The 11952-nt window shown below is 43.0% G+C and overlaps 1 long non-coding RNA gene across 1 annotated transcript; it reads right to left on the bottom strand.

The window, feature by feature from the left end:
• Positions 1 to 663: 663 nt before the first annotated feature.
• LOC127313521 (uncharacterized) lies at positions 664 to 5457 on the bottom strand. The gene is made up of 3 exons (XR_007859050.2): positions 5206 to 5457; positions 4590 to 4706; positions 664 to 2003 (listed from the first exon to the last, which is right to left on the bottom strand). It is a non-coding gene; the product is annotated as an uncharacterized lncRNA (long non-coding RNA).
• Between the last annotated feature and the right edge of the window lie 6495 nt (positions 5458 to 11952).

An 11952-nucleotide genomic window follows, 5' to 3' on the forward strand; every position in this document is an offset into this window, starting at 1 on the left:
TCAGTAGAACAGGTGTTGTATCATAGGAAGAGGAGAATAAGGGGAGTGACAGCAGGTACATACAGGGTGCAGTCAACCTCGAGTTACATCTGTCGTTTTCGTCGCCATGATAGAAGCGTTGAGAGTTTAGTATGCATGATTCTATTAAACTATATTGAACATACAACTTCTATAAACGTCTGCTAATTTCATAGATTTTTCTATTAAACTTTTGCTTATGCACCACTACTTGGACTTTGTACACTGCTCTGAAACTTAAACATAATTTATCATGAGTTTTTACCATTTCGTTGGAACTGATGAAGTGTTTATGCCGGATACAGATGACACAACACATGCATAACAACTATGGATGAAAAAAAAATACCAAAAGGTTCATTGGCAAAGGGTAAACATGTATGTAATACTATTAGAAGTTTACTGGGTTAGTAAAAAGGTATCTTACATTACATGATCTATTCATGGTCAGATCAGTTTTTTTCTTGATCGGCTCAGAATTGCATCTCCAAAGGATGGTGCGGCAGATATAGGACAACGTTTTATCTTCTCTGATAATTATGGAGAGGACCTGCAATGCACAATAACTTATCAAGTTTATATCAAGACTGCTATTATTCCTGGAGAACCATTCAACAAGAGACAGGGATTTAGGCTGGGATCAATTTTGACATTTCAATGGAACATTATTGCATAAAAGATTTTACCGGAGAAATTAAAACCATAGTGAACGTCAGAGCATCTCCACTCGTCTCCCCGAGAAGCCCCCCAGTTTTTTACATCCGGACGGCGAAAAACGACTCAGTCGCGCCCCCAGGTTCTCATTTTCGTCCGGAAAACGGCCTAATTTCGTCCGGACTCCCCGGACCATCCTCGATTTCCCGGGTATCTCTCGGGGACTCCGGATGGAGCAAAACCAACCGCCCACGCCCACGTGTCTCCTCTTTCGTCCGGACTCCCCGGGCCATCCTCTTTTTCCCCGAGAAACGCCGCTTGGAGAGCACACGACTGGAAATATACTGCCTCCCATGCCAAAAATTGATCCAATCCGGACGAAAATTTCGCCGGATTTGGGCGTGGGGAGCGCCAACGAGTGGGGATGCTCTCATGCATATATTCCTGGTAGCGAGATTTATAGCCTTGTAATGTGCCATGACAATACAATTGAGAAGTTTGGTAGGTTCATGGCAAATAAGGTCAAGCAATATAAAAATAAGTGACTTTCGAGCCCTACTCGTGGGAGTTGCTTTATCCATCATTGCTATTGGCATCTTGGCGTTAAACAATTCGTTTATATAAACATGTTTTTTCCGCTACGCTATTCGTAGATTAAGAAAATAATAACTACGCCTCTTCTTTCACCCATCAAGTCTTATTATGGTCTGGAAGTGGTGCACTCTGTGATGCCTGGGACACAACAATCAGACGAACCAAAGCGAACAGAGAGGTAGCACAGGAGCGCCCTTATTTAGTCATGAGCTGAAGAACAATACAAATATTCTACTGCAAGCTAATATAGTGAGGTGGAGCTGTGCTGCAAACCAGAGGATGGGCATCTACAGTTCTTACATCGGATGAATGGAGATCTGTGTATGATTAGCAAAAAAGTTAAAACACTCAGTGATTAAGTTCTACTGAACCTGAGTAAGTGTGTGAGCCATAATATTCTGATACAACCATGATTCAAGAAAGAGAGATGAAGTAGGAAGGAGCGGATTGCATTTTGATATCCCTCCTTGGAACTTGTCATTCCTCAGCAGGCTCAGCTTGAATATGATCGTGCATGCATGCACCGGGCTGCGCATCTCTCGATCCAACCTCGCTTAGTAGCTGAACCAAAGAGACAAATGAGTAGTATGTGTTGGGCTCTGAAAAACACCAAAACCATACTATTCAAACTAAGAAATGGGGCAATAGTTGGCTCACTTTGATAACAGTACATTACCATATAGGGCCTGTCCTCTCTATTGCTTCATTTCCGTCCAATATCCATGGACTCTCTGCAACTGATAAAAGAAAGATAACCAGTGTACGTCAACAACTATAGATGGCAATGAGTATAGAAGGCAGTGAGACTTTCTGTACGTAAAAGCTAAGATTTTTTACACCCTAGGAGCACACAAACTCATGGTCTGAAATAACAGCAAGCACTACCCTCTGGTTCAACACTCTCATTATCCATGGTTCTGCTCTCTCTCATCTCCTTTTGAGATTTTCTAACACCTACCTTCTTCAAAAACAACCATCGTATTTGTTGTAGACTTTTCATAAGCTTACCTTTTTTTGTGTGTGCATATCCCACCTTGTTTGTGTTTTGTCTCCAGTACTTTGGTTAAATCTTTGCTCCCACAACCGGCAGCCTAGAATTCCCAAGCTATGACTAACTAAAATACCAAGACACTGATGGAACAGAGGAAAATCGGCCAATCTTAAGGTCTAGTTAATCTCAAATTACTTCATGTGGAGCTCATCCATATCCCTTATGTATATCATCACTTATTAAGATGTAAAATTTTCAAGTACTGTCAATTGAAATGTAGATATGATTTTAAATGTCCAGAATGTACTGAGTATTTAAATGCTGACAACACATGGTGATAACAGCAGTGCCTAAATTTTTTGTCAACTGGTTGCAACATCCTAGAAAGCTAACTTATTGCAAAAGATATGTAGGCATCATCGACTCAGCCCAATTAATCTACTTTCTGTGAGTGCATATATCTCAACTTGTATATGTTCTCTAAATGCGAAGGAAAAGAGGGAACTACAATAGGATTTAGAATGTTCTCATGTTTAAGTAACTGTGAAAACCATTTGAACATATATAGCTTATTTGTAGAGGCAATTCAAGGAAATGTGATGGAATGAACATTGTATGCCTAATAATTAATAATTGGTCAATCCATTTATCAAAGATTCACCACAACGCTTGTAGACTTTATATAGAAAAATCTTGCAATCTATATAAAAAGAACTTGTACACCTAATAAGTAATAATTTCCCAATCTATTTATCAAAGATTCACCATAAAGCCTCTAGACTTCATATCAAAAAATCTTGCAGTACATAAAAAGTCAACAATAGATATTCACGTGTCTTATTGATATAATTGGCATGTAATATTAACCAATGTCTTATCCGATTTGCAATCTGAACTCTGAAGCAAGGATACAATATGCTGTAGATCATGTAGACACTTTGGAAAAGCATCTAACTCTAGTTTTCTATTGTAAGGAAACAAAAAAAGAAAATAAAGATTCTGAATAAAACAATCTCCGTCCCATTCCCTACATCATGTGATATACGTAGCTCAGTAGGTATAAATACACATACGAAAGATGATGCTTATGTACTGTTAAGTTCTAACCCGTCAATTACGTTGCAGATAGAAGAAAATATTTACTTCTTATCACCGTGCATACTCGCAGCTATGCCCAACCAATCTGAATGAAACCAGCCAATGAATTCAAACCTAAAGCCAATCAACATCATCCTTACATGTCTGATTAATGGGAAAAAGCAGTGCGGATCGGTTGCAATTACAGAAACTAAGAACAATGTATGGTCAGAAATTTTAAACACAAAAATGGTTGCTAAGTTAATCAATTTTTCATTTGCCCACCAAAAAACCTTGCCACTCACTTCGATTTTTCTATTAAGCTGCTGGCCAAAGATGAGCTGATGGAGGGGAGAATGTTTGGTTTTCTCAGGTGTTCTCTTCTCCTTTGTCATCCACTATCGTAAATAGACTCAAATAACATTATGTGCAGCTACATCAATATGGGATTGTCACCTCTGTAATCTCCATCCAAAGCCGAAGACCATAATATGCGCAGTATTGATAAGTGAATATACATTTATATGGATGGAAAGCCTAAGAGAGCATCTAACTTGTTAACAGATATTGATGCATCGACAAAAAATGTCTCAAAGGAAAAAGTAGCATATAAAAAACTCATGGTAATATATCCATGAGAGTATCCATGGAAGTAAGTAGCAATCAATGTTAGATTCCACAGTTAAGACTAAGGTGCGGATCGGTTGCAATTACAGAAACTAAGAACAATGTATGGTCAGAAATTTTAAACACAAAAATGGTTGCTAAGTTAATCAATTTTTCATTTGCCCACCAAAAAACCTTGCCACTCACTTCGATTTTTTCTATTAAGCTGCTGGCCAAAGATGAGCTGATGGAGGGGAGAATGTTTGGTTTTCTCAGGTGTTCTCTTCTCCTTTCTCATCCACTATCGTAAATAGACTCAAATAACATTATGTGCAGCTACATCAATATGGGATTGTCACCTCTCTAATCTCCATCCAAAGCCGAAGACCATAATATGCGCAGTATTGATAAGTGAATATACATTTATATGGATGGAAAGCCTAAGAGAGCATCTAACTTGTTAACAGATATTGATGCATCGACAAAAAATGTCTCAAAGGAAAAAGTAGCATATAAAAAACTCATGGTAATATATCCATGAGAGTATCCATGGAAGTAAGTAGCAATCAATGTTAGATTCCACAGTTAAGACTAAGTGACACAGTATTTTCAGAAACACAAAAGGAACTATGCATTATGAGGTTCACACCTTTTTATTTGTGTGTGCTCCTTGTCCACCTGCGAGCGTACACCGCAAGAAGAGTGCTTCAGTACACCGTCAAGGAGGTACGCCTGGCATTGCGACCCTCTATCCCCCCTCGTCGCTCTTGACACCAACAGTTCACCAAAAGCTCATATCAGCCTAGCTTGGTGATAATAAGGCTCTCATGCAAATGATTTTGTGGTAACACAAATGACGCATAAATTATCTACAATACTCTGCCCCAGAAATGCTAAGTCAAAGAAGACGCAAGAATCGACTCATACACCTTAAATCATAAATTTAGACAGGCCAAAGAACATATGACCCAGAAAGAGAAACACACTATGTGATCATTTTAGGCATGTTTTCAAAGATATCAGTATTAACAACCGGCTTTTAATAATCTTGAAATTTGCACTGACTTATTAACAACATAATTTTAATCTTCAACTTTCACTAACTACTCATATCAGGAGAAGTATGTATGGAGAATTAGCAAACTCGTGTGGTAGGAAGAATCAACACAAAGCAAGGAAACTAATACATGTAACAAAATTACTGAATGCATATGTTGTATAAGAGAACATAAGCAGGAGAAGGCAGAGACACATGAGAATGGTACCTTTTTGATCGGCTAGCGGAGCCGTGGATGGATGACAGCGAGGGTGCTCTCCTCATCAAAGGACATGAAGTACGTGTGCCTTTTGATGGCAGCGGCTCAGAAAGAGTGCACAAGAGAGAGGTGTGGTCGAGAAAATACTTGTGCTCCTCTGACGGCTGCTATGTTCCCTCATCTCCCTCGGTCAAAGCGTCGAAGCGCCGCCGCCACTATGGCTCTTCCTGCTGCCTGCATCACCGGTGAGCACATGGTCATGTCGACCACCCGTCACGGCCGTCAACCCCACGCCACTCCTCTTCGCCGACCTGACTCCATCTTCCGCTACCGCTTGCTGCGGAAGCCACTGCTAGCCACTGCAGCTGCCGCTCCCCATGAAGAAGTAACTGGCCGCCGGAAAGCCAAGGAGACATCGGCCCCCGGGCATCAGAGGAAGCTCTGGCCGTCGGGGAGCCAAGGACGCGCCAGACGCCGCGCATCAGAGGAGACGCCGGGTGTCGCGGACGCGCTGGCCGCCGCACGGACGCCCATCGGCCGGGGAGCCGAGAAGGCGCCAACCGCCGCGGACGCGCCGGCCTGCAGGGAGCCGAGGGGCGCATGCCGCTGGAGGGCCGAGGACGCGCCGGCCACAGCGGGTCCGAGGAGTCACCGGCCGTCGCAGAGCCGAGGAGGCGCCGGCCGCCGCACATCGGAGGACGCGCCGGCGGCGGGGGAGCCGAGGAGGCGCCGGCCGCCGCGGACGCGCTGGCCGCCGCACATCGGAGGACGCGCCGGCGGCGCGGGAGCCGAGGAGGCACCGGCCGTCGGGGGGCGGAGAGGGCGCATGCCACCGTGGAGCCGAGGATGCACCGGCCGCGGCTGCTGCTCCGTGTGTGTGCCTCTGTATCCTCGCCGTCGGACACTAATGGAATGTGAGAGAGAGATTAGGTGGAGAATAGCAGTTGGGGAAAGAAAAGACCGAAGGAGACTCTTCCAGGAATACACGACGCTGGCGAACCGACTAAATTTGGTCAAAGCGGTGCACAGTTTCAGCTAAAGTCACCCAGCTAACAAACAAATACATCCCGGGAGCAAGAAGATAGAAATCGTAGGGGGCACCGAAATCACACACCAGAACAAATCAGCGAAAAGCAGACTATCAAATGAAGTACGTGTCACCATGAGGTTAATTCAGAAAGAAGCCCAAAATTATGGGAAAAAAGATGTTGGTTGCCCTATAATATAGTAGTTATATGCTAGAGTTCAGCCCTAGATTATGAGATTTGAAATGGTTATTCGTATGTGCTCTTCATAGAACAAAACTTTGGATATATAACCCCACTTGTTGTCATACTATCAGAAGTACCAATCACATATATTGACAATTTTAAGAACTTTGATGGCTTGCTTGATGACCATCACTGATAATTTGACATTGATGTTGTAGGCTGTCCAAACTATCTTTTGCTCTCTACTATGTAGGCATGATGAGAAGTATTGTTGCAGTAAGTACCTTGATCTTCCGTTCTCTCAAAAGTATGTATCCCAGTGTACATATCCCTGCTCTTCCTTTTTTCATGCACACCTATTGTTCAGACCTATCTGTGAAAACAATGTAATGACAGCTGAGGAAGATAAGAAGGTTTTTTAGGAGATACTTGGGAATAACTCCAAAATAGTAGATGAATTCAACTGCTTGCTGAAGGATACCTTTGTAAAACTGAATGTGCAGAACAGAATTTAGTAATTTAATAAATCACCATCAATTAATATGGAACGGAGTGAGTACTAATCTTCTAGAATGCTGACAACTAGTAATTCGCCGCCACACTCTGCATATCTGCTAGGGTACCCCCATCTGCCAAAGTCATTTGCATCTCCATGCATATTTATATTTATATTATTTGATTGTAGATATAATAATTAAAGTATGCTACTTCATCGAACGATTTCTATCTAGTACGGTCAAGATGCCCTTAGTCCAATATTAGTAATAACAAGCAATAAGCCATGTTTGTTTTTCAAATGCAGATTCTCCCATCAAACAGTTGGAGGTTTCATTGAAGAATATAAAGCCCACTTTGGTGTGTGCTGATCCACCTTTAATGAAGCAAGAGTTGAAGCTAAAGCAAGACAGCTTGCACTTTCCTGAAAGAAAACCTTGGAAGTGCTAAAAAATAAAAATACATTACTTGGAGCTGAGGAACCAGGGATGTTGTGTGGAAGTTAAAAGGCTGCAAGTCAAGTTCATTTGCCACATAGGCCCCAAAATTGAAACCTTTTTCTTTTGCAGGTCCATATGATCAGAAATGACTGCTATATTTGGATTTTCTACACTAGAAGATAGAACATTACAAGTAATATAAGTAGGATTAGCTAGAATATTATATTTGGTACCAATATATTGTAAGTTGTGTACTTGTTAGATAATTTCATGTATGGTATCGTGATTTCAACAATCAATTGTGTGTTCATGCAATGCCTTCATATTTTCCTATTGAGTATATATTTTCTCGCTGATGAAAAAAATACTACTACCTCTGCCCATAAATAGATGTCTTAGATTTGTCAAAGTTTGGATGAATGTAGACGCTATTTGTCAAAGTTAGCCCACCAGCAGAGGATGTCTCTCAGTCTTGGTGCGGCCAACCAAGCTTCGTCCCTCCCAAGTGGTTCCTGTCACTGTTAGAGTACGAGTGGTGGCACCTAGAGGTTGTTCGTTGCGGGCGAGTTGGAAGGATTCAATTGCGTTCTCGCGAACATTTTAGGGAGTTCTGTGTAAAAATACATGACCTCAATTTCTTTATTTTATTAGGTTCTTTATGTAAGCATACACGCCGAAGTAATGCAGACGCACATGACATGCTTTTTGTAGGGAATATGCACATGTATATGCTGGTGAATAACTCAAACGCAAATCGATCAAACCATGAGCACAAAGTATTTCAGTTCGAGAAATAATATAAATTGATCCGACGATATGAAAGATAGATTAAATGTTGATAGGGTTACATCCTTTGGAAGAACAAAAGTTGAAGCCATCAAGGCGTCAGGGTTCGGACAAAAATTCAAAGAGTATGAGAAAAAACATTCAACATCATCCCAGATATCATGTTCTCTAAATGCAGAATGATTATGTGCTCACGCCAACACTCTAATCGGCTCTGGCGTGTTCCTGTCACCGCACGTCTCGCCGCCTTCCACCATAGTGTGGCGTCTTATCCACCTTCTGCCGAGAGCAAGTTTGGCGACAAGCTGGAGGATCTGGTGGGTTGCAGACATACCCTTGGTAAGATAGCATTGACAGCAGGCATCATGGATCAGTTAAAAATGTTTTAATCTTTGAGTAAAACATGATAAATATGGGTACCAAAATTGCAAGAAGTACAAGATCATTCTGCAGAACACAAATAACAGCCTGTAGGAAACTAGGAATCAGAAATCTTGTTTTCCAATAATTGAAATCCTATTATCACATTTTGTACACAAGTATGCAAAAACCACACAGCTCTAGAACATTTATGTACTCCGTACCAAAATTTAATAAGCAGCTTCAGTAAACATCAATTATAAAAGAAGTATCAAGTTTAATAAGAAGCTTCAGAAAACATTCATGTACCTGAAAATATAGAAAAAAAATATTTTAACAAAGTACAGACCTGGGAGTGCATACGATGGTTACTTCAAAGTTCTCAACCTATCAAAACAAACGACAGATCAACCAGATCATGCTTAGCAGTCTGTCCCATGTATCTTTTAGAGACACGAGCTACTACATTCCTAATTATATTTGTAAGATGTGTAATTTACTGCTGGCTTTATTTACCTTTTCCACATTAGGAAAATTGTTAACATCAGAAGCGCTGAAGCAGTATTGCGATCCTTTTTAACTGAAGGATGTGGATATACAATTACTCAATTACATTAGAATTGCCTGATACTGCCTTGGAGTTAGATTCCATACTTCTTTTTCCAGAGGATTGAGGAACATTAAGAAATTTGAAATAAATAAACATCTGACGTTGTAAAGATGGGATGAGTGTGACCAAGTTAATACCATACTTGATGTAAGCAGTACACAACTACATTCATACCATTGTGAAATAAAGTTCATACCATTGATTGGAGGATGTGAGTGGCTACTAGTAGTGGTTATGATCATGTTTATCTGCAGTGATCGATGCACGCGCTCCCCTGTCAGAAGAGACATCAGGGACATGTACATGAGGTCGGGTCACGGAGCCCACCGACGAAGAACTCGCCGGAGAAGTTCTATGGGCATGGCCGGTTCCGGTTATCGAGCGCCGGAGGAGGGGAAGCCGTGGCTCAGACCATGGAGGCGGCGTCCTCGGGGCGGCAAGGGACGCAGCGGCGGCGCGGCTGAGCGCCATGGCGGTGGAGGGATGTGGGGGACGAGCGTCTTCCCACGGGGATTCCCTGGCGGCGGGGCAGCGAGGGACGCGGCAGCGGGGCGGCTGAGCGCCATGGCGGTGGAGATGGGGGAGGACGATGGCGAGGGCAGCGGTAGTGGAGAGATGGTGGGGCCACTATGCTTAAAATGACATATCTAGCCTTTTCACAATTAAAATGTATCAGTACTTTTCAATACTTTCCAGTACTTTCCTTTTAGTACTACCTAGTACTACATATTTTCCCACCGTTAGATCAACTTGGCTGGACGGTTCTTAAATTAGCCAACCATAGTAAAACTTGTAAGTGAAAAATTTATGAAACAAAAGTGATACATGAAAAATATTGTGAAACATTGGGACAAAAAATGAAACCGGTAACCTCACTGCTGACGTCACTCTAGTTTATTTCACAAAAACATTCGTGTTTCAGTTATGTTTCAATTTGTTTCAAATTTATTTTATAATTTTGTGAAAAAAATTGTTCACCACATAAATGATATCACTGCTGACATCGCTCCTGTAGATGCAGTTGCATTTAAAAGTAGGTTCTGGAAAAGTAAGGCCCATGGAGCTTGTGCACAAGCTATAACACTTCCGCGGATACCACTAAAAAATGACCGACCTTCACAAAAATTTAGTTCGTGTTATTTGTATGACGCGTGGCGCGCTAGGAGCCGCTCCGCAAGCACGGCGGGAGCAGGCGCATACACGGGTACTTCCGTACCTTCACAAAAATAAGCACGCGAGTAGCACATCCATGCATCAATTAGCTAGCTTTTCTTTTTAGCACCCATCACCTCACTACTAGAAAAAAGCCTTCGACCCGGTTGACAAGGGCTTTAATCCGGTTTTGCAACCGGAACTAGTCATTCGAGATTAAAGGCCCTCCCCTTTAATCTCGATTGTAATACAAATCGGGACTAAAGGCCCGCCACGTGGGCAACTGGCGCACGCCGGGGCGAACGACCTTTAGTCGCGACTATTTCGTTAACTTTTTTTATCCATTTATTTTTCTAATTATTTTTCACTCTCTCTTTTTTTCTTTTTTTTTACAGAATTTTTAGTATTTCAGTTATTTGACAAGTTTAGTCTCTAACTACACTTAATTTCTATTCAAATTACTTACTTCCCGCTCGGTCACCCATCCTCCCACTGCTCCAACACTAGTACGCATAATTTTCAAGTTCCTTCTCGTCCTGCTTCCAAGTGCTTCGCGCATGTTATTGATACTAGTATCGTATCAATCTTTACTATTAAATGGGAGTTGGTCGTTTGACACTTAACGCACTTTGGTGATCGTCATTAAAAGCATCCGGACCGTCCAATATAATCTTGTTGTCTCCGCTTCGTACGATCTACTTTTGTGACTTGTGCGTCTAATTGGGGCATGCAAGAAATCTCTCACCACAGCGCACAATTTCCCACGATCAGGGGAGACAAAAAGGTAGCAATTGAAGAGACAAATCAGGCCAATACAAGCTTAGTTAATGAAGAATCGGCCATTTGCCAGGTTAGTTAGGAAAGATATATTTCCTTGGGCCCTCACGCTGGTTCTCCTCTCCCACCGTCGCACCCGAGCAGGAACGCAGCAGCCATCACCGAACAGGTTGCCCGAGCAGAAAATCAACTCAGTCGTTGGCGTCTAGGTACATAGTGGCCATTGTTTCTCTCTGGTATGCAGTTGCCCGCGCCCAGGTCTGGATGGCCAATCCACTTTAGCCAGGACCTTGCAGCAATCAAATTTGAGTGGAAAACATTTTTTGTCGGTGAAAACTCATCACCTTCAAAAATTCCATGCTGATTCATATGCATCAAGTGCCTAGAAAAGTTAGAAAGGATCACATAAGAAAAGGAAACAGCCTAAATCGAACATACAGAAAAATAGAAATATGACACCGCCAAATCTCAAAAGGAAACAACGAGCTTTGAGAGGTTGTTCCCCTCACGTCGTCCCCTCCAAGCTCCCGAGGGGGCGAAACCCTAGCCCCTCCGCCGCCAGCCCATCTCCGTCCTGCCCCCCCCCCTCGTCGCCCATGCCCGCCGGCGCCGGTGAAGGGGGCGGCGGGGATCTGAGCCCTTGGCTCCTCGCGCGGTGAATAGGTGGAGGACCTCCATGCCAGGCTCGACGTTGTTGATGCGGCTGCTCCGTGGTCTCCTCCCGCGCCGGTGCCGGTTACTCTGATATGGCTCGGGTAAGGGAGGGTTATGTTGGTGTCTTCCTCGGCGGGGGCTCTGGTATGCCAGGCCGGCAGCCCTGGGCTGGTGGGCGGCGTCGACTCTCCAGCGGGGTGCCGCTCGCGTGGATGCTGGTTGCTAACCTCGGCTGCATGGGCAGCGGTTCGGTAGCAGGTGCTGGTCCGGC

Source organism: Lolium perenne, chromosome 7, assembly GCF_019359855.2.
Source record: "Lolium perenne isolate Kyuss_39 chromosome 7, Kyuss_2.0, whole genome shotgun sequence".
Classification (NCBI taxonomy): domain Eukaryota; kingdom Viridiplantae; phylum Streptophyta; class Magnoliopsida; order Poales; family Poaceae; genus Lolium; species Lolium perenne.